We start from the raw sequence: 12,809 nt of genomic DNA, 5'->3' as shown, positions 1-12,809 counted from the left end.
AAAAAAGTTACTATCTTGATTTGGGAGAATGGAAAGGAGTCCCCTATGGCTATAAAATATTCAGTGCCAGCAGAGGGTCACTAAGCTTAAAAGATCTTTCATTGTGATTTAAATAATTTGCTCCAAGTTTAAAATCTTTGGATGGAATTTGGATTCTTAACTTTCTAAGTTTGAAAGATTCCTGAAGACATTTTCTGATGAAAAGTGTAACACTAACAAAGTGTTTGCTTTAACTAAATGATTGCAGTTAATTTCTTGTAAAGAAACACAGAAGCACACATTAACTTAAAATAAGCTCACACTGTTGTTTCTTGTAGTACAGCCAGGAAAAACAGTAACAAGCTGTCTCCTTCAAAATCACATCCCTGGATGATATTCGAGCAACCTGGAAAATTTAAATACATCCCCAGGAAAAACAATTTGAATTAAGTTAGAAATCATATTTGCTAATTCCCTTTCTGCCATTGCCTTTCATTCTCTGGCTCTGAGTAGCATTAATTGAGAAGGTATGTGGCATCAATAGCTAAGGTAAATGGTGACATTCATTTCAGAGCCACAGCCAACCTAGGGCCACAAAAATAGTTTTAATGTTTAGGATTCATAAATCAAATTTTAGCCTACATTGACATTTTGTCCTAATAATATTAATTCATATATTTTTGAGAAACCACTGGTTTAAAACTTGAGCATTTTGGCCCCAAATAGATTTGATTTTGTATTTAAAAGATATTACCTTACAATTGTGAGGATAAAGACAAAACCTGTGGAAGAAAGAGAGTAGATTTAGTTATTAGTTATTCTAGTACTCTTCATGGTGCTTATATTCAATAATTTTATTGGCCTTAGTTCTTGGCCTTAGTTCTCTAATACGTGTTTTGGAAAATACATTATTTTTATTCTCTAAGTATTTACAGTTAGAAGAATGGCTAATTAAGATTCTTTTCCTTTGGGTATTCTTTTCATTCCTGTCCCATTTGAGGGAGTTTCCAAGATAGAAAGGAATCTGCCTACTTTCTTTCTCTTAATAAATGAAAAAGATTGGATCAAGAGATGTGGTTTAAAATTTCTTCCCTCTCCACTTCTCTCCCACCTTTATTTCCTCCCATTTATCCATCCCCAATTCTTAAGAAAGAAACACAAGTTGGAAATAAGCTGGGTGATCCTAGAGACTCATTTGAAGTGGAAATTCAAGATGGAGTGGGGCTGCATACTGGTCACTTTCTTTTAAGAGGAACTGAAAGGTAATCTATATAGCAATTTCTGATGGGCAAGAAGGGACATTACAGGCTTTTGAATTTTATCAATGGAGCCATAGGTATCATTTTGGGATACTTTTACATGTTTTAGGTTTAAAGTCTACTTGCCTGTGGAGGAAACTAGACATGTGAAGTATGCCACCTCGAAAGATTCTGACACCCTGGCACAAAATTGAGATGATAAATTCTTGTAAGATTCCACCAGTAGATCATCTCTTGATAGATATTTGAACATGCCCTAGAATTCCTGTTAATTGGAAGTCTGGCTTACCTAGCAACTGAGTGAGGCTGCCTACTGAATGGCGTTTTGAAAAGTTCAAACTTACAATTTCCTATTTTGCTTTTTCTCCATTATGAGTCTTACCAGTCCTATCACAAACTTTTGTGGGAAAGTGGTTTTTCAGCTACAAAGGTATTTGTGCATTTTGCCCAAGACATATGTCGTCCTCAAGAATATATAACTGTCATGTTCTGTATTGACATGAGAATCAGGATCACATTACCACAAGTAGCTAGAAGATTTTATTGATTGTAAGCCAGGGAATGGTCTGATTGATTTTATCCTGCAAGTCAAAAAAAAAATATATATATATATATAGCTGTTTTAGAAGGACAGACAGACAGACACACACACACACACACACACACACACATACACACATACGTGTGCGTACACATGGCTAACAGCAAAGTTGGTTGTTGGTTGAGAAGCAGATCAGAACCTTGGAGAGCTCAAGATAAAGAAGGGGCAGAACCACAATCAGAAGCTTCCATGGCTTCCATGACTGCTCCCAAAAACTCCCCAAAATGGATGAGTTTTTCTGGAGCAACTGCCAGCTCCAGTCTGCTTATTGTTAAATCCTACATATGTAGGATTTAAGAAGATAAATCCCTTTTACTCCAAGCATGAGCTGCATATTTGTTGACTAATTTGATAATTTGTGGCTAAAGTCTTAGAAACAAAAACTGAAAGGAAAGAAACAAAGGGACATACTTTTCTTTAGCACGTTTTTGTGAAGATCCTATGCTGTTCCTCCATGGCCATGTTATGATTACGGATTCCACTTAGCAGGGCTTCTGGTATTGAGATGAAAGTCACATATAGGACGGGTGAAGGTAAAGTTAAGATTTCACTGAACTATTCACTGTGTATTGGACTAGATCAATTTTTCCAAAAAAAGATTCTTTTCAAATAACATTTTTGATAAAACTCCAACCAAGCCAAACTAAAACAAAAACTAGAAGGACAGAGATGTTCTCGTTGAAACAGGGTTTGGAAAGTCTGAAGTGCCTTCTGTTCAGACTAATTCTGGCTCCACCAGAAGCCCCTAAACACAGGTCGCAAATCGCCATGTTTTACCGGCGTACATTCAGTTTACTTGTCAGACACAGTTCCTAAGTAAGTGTGAGGACTTATCCTGTGTTTCTAGGAATACTTTTACTAGCCCAAATTAATCCCAGAAGTGGCCATTTATTGCTGTCTACTTAGGTATTCATTTGGATGGCAGATATTTGCATTTCTTTCTTTTCTTTTTTCTTTGTCACTCAACTTGTTTATGGTAAGTCTCAGCTTCAATCTGAAGCTGTTTTTTTTTTTTTTTTTTTTTAATCAAAACCCTGCATTTTACATGCTAAATATCTTGGCAAGTAGGTTGTTAAACATAGTAATGAACTTAAGACAGCAAGAGTGAGGAGTTAACAAAAGCTAAACATTGCAGCCTAAACAAAATTCATACAAAAAATAAACTATCACTGGTTACATAAAATTTTCCTGACTGGTTAAAACAGTATAAAATATGCATTTTAGAATCCTTAGCTATCAAGTTCAAAAAGTACCAGTGTCTATTTAAAATAATTCCTTTCCCAAGCCAAAGTGTAATCAAAATTATTTCAAATGGCATAACACATTCTAATGCTAAAAAATATTCATGATTATTGAAGTGGAGGTAAATCCCAGAGCTTTTGGGACTTTCTCATGCTGCAAATGGCTGTTTCTCTAGTTCACTCAAAGCAGCATATGGCAGCATCCAAGGATGACGCTAAGCTCAGTAAAGGGCAAGACTGCTGGTAGCCAGCTTTGACCTCCCCGTGAAGCATGGCTGCTGTGTCCACAATACAGATGTGTGAGGATCAAAGGCACACTATTCTGCTAGCTAAAGAGATAGCAAACCACCCCCTCCAACCTCCTTCCCCAGGTAAATAAAAGTATATAAGGGGAAAAAATTAAAATACACTTATTTACAGAATAAGGGTTTTGAAATATTAATGTAATCCCTCCTTCAAAAATTTTAACTAGAGTCATCTGGTCATTTCTGATCACATCTTAAAGATGTATCCAGATTCAATTTTGGTTGGTTTATCCTTAGACACTTCTAGTCAAAAGTATTGATTTTATTCCCAAATATCTTAACCACTAGTACGACTGCAGTGTATTATCTCCCAGAGTTATCAAGCGCTGGAAGAGAAAAAAATAGATGTTCAAGCAGCAGGCAACATTTATGGCCCTTTCACACAGTGGCATCTGAGTGGCTACTGAATAGTCCAGGAATAATTCTAAAAACAAGAAAATTCATGCATTTTAGTAAATATGTTGTAGTTTTCACAGTTGCAATTTCCTCAGACATTGTGCTTTCTTTATAAGGGAATCCTGATTTTTCTTAATATTATGGTGAGTCAGGACTTGAACTAGCAGTCTTCTTTTTCTTCTTCTTACTGTGTTTCTTATGCTTCTTTTTCTTTCTTTTTTTTTTTCTGTTGCTTTTTCTTGTTCTTCACTGCTTTTCGTCTTTTTTGCTCGTACCTCCTCAATATACTCTGATTCTGACAAGGACTCCGATGATAAAGGTTTATCTTCTGAGTATATCTTTCTCTTTTTACTGAGTCCTTTAAGGTCCTTTTCTTTCTCAGTGGCATCTTTTGACTTCTTTTTCTTTTTAAAACTATCCTTACTGTCTGATTCAGTTTCTGATTTGGACCTTTCAGAAGATTTATGTGAACGGTTCTTCTTTCTCTGTTTTCCTTATCTCTTATCCTTATCTTCAGAATCTGAAGAACTGCTGGAAGAATCAGACCTTGATGAAGAAGAAGATGAATACCTACCAGATTTCTTCTTTTTTCTTTCTCTGTCGTTTTTTGGATGAGCTCTCACTTCCACTTAACAATTTCCCCCTGTGTTTTTCTAGTTCTTTCTTCCAGTTCTCATTCATTTTATTCAGCCAAAGCCCTGGAGCCTTTCTTTTTCTTTTCTGGTTGCTCTTTTACTTCTTTCCAGATAGACCTTGGTCGATTCAGATAATCCTGTATTGTTGGCCCTGAAGACTGGATTGAACCCCTTGATCTTGCCATTGCTGTTGGATGCATATAGGCCACCCATTTGTCCCACTTCCCCATGGTGCTGGGCTGAGCGCACAGTCGCACACCGAGGGAAACCTGGCCAGAGAGACGGCCGAAGTGGGCCCTCCGCAGGTGCATTTCTTTCTAATTAGCTTCTGTGCATCCCAGAATCCACTGTGTTTTAGACTGTAATGAACAACTTCAAACATCATAGCAACAATCTCATCAGACTCTATAGGCTCTGCTTACAAGGGGGAAGAGAATTATTAGAATATTTGAAAATAAAGCCATGGAGGATCACAGAACTACCCTGCTTAATTTTTTTTGCCTTACCAATATTTATTTCTATGAGTGTGCTACAGTTTGTGGTAATGAAGGGTACTGCTATGATATTCTTTCTTGTGTCCACTTCATTTTGTTCTTAATAGTTGAATCTTCTCAAGAACAAAATCCCAAAATATAATCTGCAAGTTAAAACCATAAGGGATATATATGATTGGCAGTGCTGTGTTACCTTTTTTTGTTTGCCATATGACTATAAATATTTGAACGGTAGTTACATGGAAGAAGGAGTAGACTTGCTTTTCTTAATCCAGCTTCTCTTTCTCCCATCCTCAAATTCATGTTATGTCCACTCGACTTTTCAAAATTTGTAACTTGTTATATTTGAAGAAATTAGGAAAATATGTTTAAAATGATTTCATTTCAATTGTTTTAGATGATATATTAAAGGAATTATACATACTTAACAAAATGTACAGTATAAACACTTATTGTTGATAATACTTGGTCCTCTTACAAATAGGTCAATAGCAAATTTATTTTTGTTGTTATCCTTGGTGTTCTCCAGATGGAGTGACATTTAAAAAAATCGTGCTTGTTCAGTTCCAGTTTTGTTAGAAATGTAAAATGTTATTGGTGATATCCTAAGACTTGCCATTTATTTTATTTTTTCTGCATATTCTATATAATTTATTTATGATTATAGACATTAGAAGTTTAAAATTAGAATTTCCCTAATGCACTATTACTTTCTATGTTGTAGAAAGATTTTTTTTCTTTTTTAACAGCATTATTGAGATGTAATTGATATATAACTCATCCATTTGAAGTATAAAATTCCGTTGTTTTTAGTATATCCACAGAGTCGTGCAGTCATCAATTACCATAGTGAATTTAGAACATTTTAATCATTCCCAAAAAGAAACCATGTGCCCATTAGCAGTCCTCATTTCCCCCCAAGTCCCCAGCCCTAGGCAACCACTAATTTACAGTCTATCCCTGTAGATTTGGCTTTTCTAGACATTTTGTATAAATGGATTCATACAATGTGTGGCCTTTAGGTCTGCCTTCTTGCACAGCTTAATGTTTCAAGGTTGATCCCTGTCATTGCATGAATCAGTATTTCCTTTCTTTTTATTGTGGAATGATACTCCATTGTATGTATGTACATATTGTATTTATTCATACATTAGTTGATGGACATTTGGGTTGTTTGTACTTTTTATCTATTAGGAATAATGCTACTATGAACATTTGTATACAGGTTTTTTTTTAAATTTTTAATTTTTGTATTTCAGTAGGTTTTCGGAAACAGGTGGTATTTGGTTATATGAATAAGTTCTTTAGTGATAATTTCTGAGATTTTGGAGCATCCATCACCCCAGCAGTGTACGCTGTGCCCAATGTGTGGTCTTTTATTTCTTGCCACCCTCACCCTTTCCTGAGTCCCCAAAGTCCAATGTGTCATTCTTATACCTTTGTGTCCTCATTCTTATACCTTTGTGTCCTTGTAGCTCTTAGCTCCCACATGTGAGTGAGAGCACACGATGTTTGTTTTTTTATTCCTGAGTTACTTCACTTAGAGTAATAGTCTCCAGTTCCATCCAGGTTGCTGTGAATGCCATTATTTCATTCCTTTTTATGGCTGAGTAGTTTTCATATATATGTATGTGTGTGTGTGTGTGTGTGTGTGTGTGTATGTGTATATATATATGTGTGTGTGCATATATACACACACACACACACACCACATTTTCTTTATCCACTTGTTGATTGATATTTGGGCTGGTTCCCCATTTTTGCAATTGCAAATTGTGCTGCTGTAAACATGTGTGTGCAAGTATCTTTTTCATATAATGTTTCCGCTGTGTGGATACCTAGTAGTGCAATTGCTGTATGAAAAGGTAGATCTACTTTCAGTTCTTTAAGGAATCTCCACACTGTTTTCCATAGTGGTTGTACTAGTTTACATTCCTACCAACAATGTCAAAGTGTTCCCTTTTCACCACATCCACGCCATCTGTTGGTTTTTTATTTTGGCCATTCTTGCAGGGTGAGGTGGTATGGTATTATGGTTTCGATTTGCATTTCCCTGATAATTAGTGATGTTAGCATTTTTCCAAATGCTTGTTGGCCATTTGTATATCTTCTTCTGAGAATTGTCCGTTCATGTCCTTAGTCCACTTTTTAAAAAATTTTACTTTAAGTTCTGGGATACATGTGCAGGACGTGCAGGTTTGTTACATAGGTATATATGAGCCAGGGTGGTTCGCTGCATCTATCAGCCCATCATCTAGGTTTTAAGGCCCACATGCATTATATATTTGTCCTAATGCTCTCCCTTCCCTTACCCCCCAACCCCTGACAGGCCCTGGTGTGTGATGTTCCTCTCCCTGTGTCCATTCATTGTTCAACTCCCGCTTAATGAGCGTGAGCGTGCTGTGTTTGATTTTCTGTTCCTGTTAGCTTTCTGAGAATGATAGCTTCCAGATTCATCCATGTCCCTGAAAAGGACATGAACTCATTCTTTTTTATGACCGCATAGTATTCCATGGTATATATGTGCCATATTTTCTTTATCCAGTCTATCATTGATAGGCATTTGGATTGGTTCCAAGTCTTTGCTATTGTAAATAGTGCTGCAATAAACATAGGTGTGCATGTGTCTTACTTTTTAATGAGATTATTTGTTTTTTTCTTGCCGATATGTTTGAGTCCTTTGTAGATTCTGGATATTAGTCGTTTGTCAGATGTATAGATTGTGAAGATTTTCTCCCACTCTATGGGTTGTCTGTTTACTCTGCTGATAGTTTCTTTTGCTGTGCAGAAACTTTTTAGTTTAATTAAGTCTCATCTGTTTATCTTTGTTTTTGTCTCATTTGCTTTTGGATTCTTGGTCATGAAGTCTTTGCCTAAGCCAGTGTCTAGAAGGGTTTTTCCTATGTTATCTTATAGAATCTTTATGGTTTCAGGTCTTGGATTTCAGTCTTTCATCCATCTTGAGTTGATTTTCATATAAGGTGAGAGCTGAGGATCCAGTTTCATTCTTCTACAGGTGGCTTGCCAATTATTTCAGCACCATTTGTTGAATAGGGTGTCCTTTCCTCACTTTATGTTTTTGTTTGCTATGTTGAAGATCAAATGGCTGTAAGTATTTGGCTTTGTTTCTGAGTTCTCTATTCTGTTCCATTGGCCTATGTGCCTATTTTTATACCAGTAACATGCTGTTTTGGTGACTATGGCCTTATAGTATAGTTTGAAGTTGGGTAATGTGATGCCTCCAAATTTGTTTTTTGCTTAGTAAGACTTTGCATTTAGATGAATGCAACACAAAAGAGTTTTGGCTAAGGAAGGCACAATAAACTGCTTCAACTGTGACCACTACACTTTAGCATGTTGCATTCGCTTTCTGGAAATGTTCCATGAGGCTCAGAATTTAAGAAATAGTAAATTCAGAGTTACTGGAAGCATATGTATTTAGGGCTAAATGATGCAAGATTTGTTTTCCAGAAGGTTATAGCACTGCCTAACTTTTTTAGTTGTTTAGAAAAGACAATTGGAGTCTGACCTTATAAAATGTAAAAATGACAAATGGAATTTCTTAAACTTTGAGATTGAAAAACAGTTTGAAATGAAATATGTGAAGTGTGAAATAAAATATGTGAAGTATGCTATTATGTTTTCTTAAAAGTTATATTTCCATTATGAAAGTATGTTCATGTCTTATGTATACATACATCCATATACATGTATATACACTCAGAAAATTTGGAAAATACGGAAAAACAGGAAGAAGAAAAAAACTCTTTTAAATAGCTTCCAACTATGGATTTCAGTTATTAACATTTCTCCCAATAAATTTTCCATGTATAGATGGTTTTTGCTATGGAAGATTGGGAGAGGATGGGGATAGCCAAGTTGTAATCATAATGTGTATGCAGATTTATGTCTCTCCTCATTTAATATTTTAACAAAAGTATTTTCTGTGCTATTGCAGTTGTTTCTGTGCTATTGTAATTGTTTATACAATTATATATAATACTATTACATATAATTATATATAATTGTATAAATTGTTTATACAATTATATATAATTGTATAAACCTACTGTAATAGTATAGAAACATAGTTGCAGATTATTTATTTGAATTACATTAACAGTTTTTATAACAATTCTTATTATCAGGTGTCTAGATTGTTTGCAGTTTCATAATATTACAAATGACTCTATGTGTATTTCTATCTATAAAGTTCCCCCCCCTTTATTTTTAGTTATTTGCAGATTAGCTAGATTCCCAGAAATAAGATTTCTAGGGGCATTGAGAATAAACATTTCTAAGACTCTCTCTCTCTCTCTCTCTCACACACACACACACACATGCATATAGTTAAACTACTTGTATGAGTTTACAATTCTATGTGTAAAAAGGTCCATGAAATTATATCTTCACCAACATTGGCTGTTTGCTGAAAAAAAGAACTTGGCTAATTTAAGATATAAACATTGTTTCTCATAATTTTTGCCCTACTTTCTTCTCTTGTGGGAAATGCTGGGTGAGGGACAGGCCAAATCAGAGGGTCCCATGGGAGCCAGAAACAATTTGTGGAGCTGAAGCACTATCAGGATAATAAGTTGAAAGGAAGACACTGATCTGAGGGAAGCATGGACCATGGAAGCAGTGTTTGGAGCTTCAGAGAGTGGGAGAGGCAGCATAGAGTGGCAGAGCCATGGGTCATGTGGAGGAACTTAGGGAGGGTCAGACATTGGTGTCATGTGCAGGCCCTGTGTGGGGAAAAGTATCTTCTGGAGGGAGAGGATCTCATAATATAGTCTGGAGGGAGACTTAATATTGTTCTTTACATTCTTTTATGCCACTTTAAAAATATTTGTTTTACTGTGTACATATATTACTTTTCAATGAAAAGTTAGTTTATTAAAAAGGAGAAGTGAGGAAAATTATACTTCTTTAACTACTAGTGGGCTTGCATACTTTTCATATATTGTCAGTCTCTTTTAATTTCCTTTTATTTTACTGATATGCTAGAGAGTTGGGCAAAATTTTGTAGTAAGATTTTTTTAGATAATTTTCTTGTTATATTTCTAATGTATTCCTGTACCTTATCTTTTTATGAGTTGAACATTTTTATCATGATTAATTTAATTAAAGAATTTCCCCCCCCCCGGAAAATTTTTTTCCCTCCCTTATTAAGCAGAAATGGTTCCAAGTCTCATTTCTTCATTTGCTTGGTTTCCTCCTTTATCTCCCCAAAGACATGGATGGACTACATTGTTTCTTAATGTTTTCCATTCATTGGTATCCTCACGCATGTCTAAATTTGTGGCACTGTGGCCGAAAAACTATGGGTTTTAATAAGTGGAACCGGAATTGAGGGTGAGCTAGGCCTTGAAACTACTATTGCTCACTGTCTTTCTGAAGAAGGAAGCTCTGATAAGGAGGAACTCTGAGGATTGGTTGGGCTTGTTCAAGACTGCGGGGCCATTGATATGGGAGCCCATAGGTAGGTGGTGGAATGTATTTACGAGAGAGAAAAGTGGAAAGGTGAAGGGTCACATGAACTGGGAGCGCGCCTCCTGTCAGGTGGCCTGGACAGGGGAGCCAAAGTATCCAAAATTACCACTATGCATGAGTTCGCTCATGACCACAGAGAGGCAAGTGCTAGTTCGTTGGCTCAAAACTGATATTTTAGTTAACTGATTGGAGGAAGAGTAGGAAGATTTACATTCTACACAGTCTCAATTATTGTTTACACTTGAATGTGAGCAGTTATTTAATCTCTCTAGTTAACTAGTCTTTAAAAAGAATTGGTGCGATACCTTCCCTAAACTGTTTCATAGGTGTTTTAGTGAGAATGATGAAGTTTCTATTATAAAATAGTAGTGAATTTTCTTTTGCTTTTGTTTATTGTCTTTGACTATGTTTTATCACTTTCTCTGAATGCATTTTTCATTCCTCATTTTTGGAATCCTTTTTTCGTATGCTCTTTTCTCTGTTAATATGTGATGTGCCCTGTGCCTACTCTTTGTGGCCATCCCCATTTTAGATTTCTTCCTTCAAGCATTACCAAGAAGAAGTAGAAGAACTTTGTGAATAGAGAGACACTTATTTTTCTCTTTTTCATAGACGCCTGCTAATTTATGCCTCCTCCTCTTTCCCTGAAGGACCTTTGGGCATTTTTCTCTATCTCATACTCGAGAGAATGGAAAGCTCCAATGCCTTGTATTGCTAGATCTGTTTTTAAAATATGCCCTATTCTTAGGGAGTAACTAAAACTTTATATATCTTCTGTTTTCTCCCCTTCTAGGCAAAGTGGTTCAAACCGCAAATTACCTAACAAGTAAAAGTGGTCATATAGCAATACTAGAGGAATTTGTATCTTGTTTAGTATAGCTAAACCATCCTTGATGGGAGTGTTTTCCAGTGAGTTTGCCTGGAATGGCTAAGGAGATCAACAAAGAAATTATGTTTTAATGGAAGGAGACTGGTTAGTATGTCTTTAACACTTTGTTTGAATCACTTGAAATGAATTCAAGTTGGTAAGGTATGTTGCCAACTTATATGTTTTCATAATTTTAAAAAACTGTTTGGATATAGGTCTGTAACTTGCCAAATAACTAAGGAGAAATGACAGAATTTAAAAAATATAAATCAAGACAACTAAAGCTTTTTCTTTTTGCTCTAGTAGGGAGCGAGGACTGATAAGGAATACTTGACCAAGAAATGGAATATTGTATTTTATTCTTGCTTATAAATGTTTAGCAGTGCTCTCTGAAGGAAATGCATAGCAAGCTATGTTAAGATCATTTTAAGTTCTATACAATGCTGTTATATCTTATTGATGCTTTGAATTTAGTCTTGAACAGCTCAGAAGGAGTCCGGCTATTGAGGTCAACAGATTTGCCAGGGAAAACTTTGTACTTTACTTACCAAATCGCTTTCGTATCAAGATACCCCTCTTATTCACTGTACGATACTGAAGCTCTTACCTTTTCCTCTGTTCATCGTCTTTATTTGAACATCCTAAGACCTGTTTTTCCTATACATGAAAGAACACTTACTGATTTCCCCATTGTCATTTAGTTCCTATAAATCAACCCACTCAGTGGAGCAAAGTAATTCCTTTAAAAAATGCATTCCTTTACTTTTTATTTGTTTTCTTTTGATAGAAGCTATGCTTGGTTTGTCCTTAGGACAATATAAAGTAGTGTTCTCAAAGTGTGGTCTGCAGACCTCTGGGGTCCCTGAGACCATTTCAAGGGTCTGCAAAGTCAAAACTGTTTTCATAATCATATTAAGATATTATGACTTCTTTTTTACAGTGTTAATATTTGCATTTACATTGCAGAAGCAGTGGTGTGCAAAACTGATGACTTGGCATTAACCACAGCAGACATCAAGCTATACTCATAGTTATTTTATTCTCTGTTGTCACACATACTCAGTTAAAAAAACAACAACAGTTCACTTAAGAATGTCTTTGATGAAGTAATAAAAAATATGAATTTTATAAAGTCATGACCCTTGAGTACACACGCTTTCAATATTCTGTGCGACAAAATGAGAGTACACATGGAAGACTACTGCATACCTAAGTATGTTGTCTCAAGGAAAATCATGAGTGTGATTGAGTTCCAAGCTGAACTAGCTGCTTTTTTCTTGGAACCATCCTTTTTTACTTGGAGGAGTGACTGATGGATGAACTGTGGTTATTCAGATTTGCGCATTTGGCAGACATTTTCCCATGTCTCTATTTTATGCCTATCTTTTTCAGGCCTAACCGTCACCATTGTGCTTATATTTCTGTGAGGCTCTAGTGTTTACAGAGCGTTTATTTATATCTGGTATTACAGATACAGATGGTCTGTGGATCTGAGTTGAATTACTTTAGCATATAATGCTGAATTTAGGTAGAGATCG

The 12,809-nt window shown here is 35.7% G+C and overlaps 1 protein-coding gene and 1 pseudogene across 27 annotated transcripts in view; one reads left to right on the top strand and one right to left on the bottom strand.

Moving 5' to 3' along the window:
- The window catches only part of BABAM2 (BRISC and BRCA1 A complex member 2), a 456,851-nt gene that overhangs the window by 127,244 nt on the left and 316,798 nt on the right, over positions 1-12,809 (top strand). The gene's annotated exons all lie outside the window — the stretch shown is intronic.
- On the bottom strand, positions 3,815-4,646 carry LOC106992884 (protein FAM133B pseudogene; annotated as a pseudogene).

Source organism: Macaca mulatta, chromosome 13 (assembly GCF_049350105.2).
Source record: "Macaca mulatta isolate MMU2019108-1 chromosome 13, T2T-MMU8v2.0, whole genome shotgun sequence".
NCBI classification, from domain to species: domain Eukaryota; kingdom Metazoa; phylum Chordata; class Mammalia; order Primates; family Cercopithecidae; genus Macaca; species Macaca mulatta.
The sequence above is the reverse complement of the archived record's forward strand: the minus strand, read 5'-3'. Positions and strand labels throughout refer to the sequence as shown.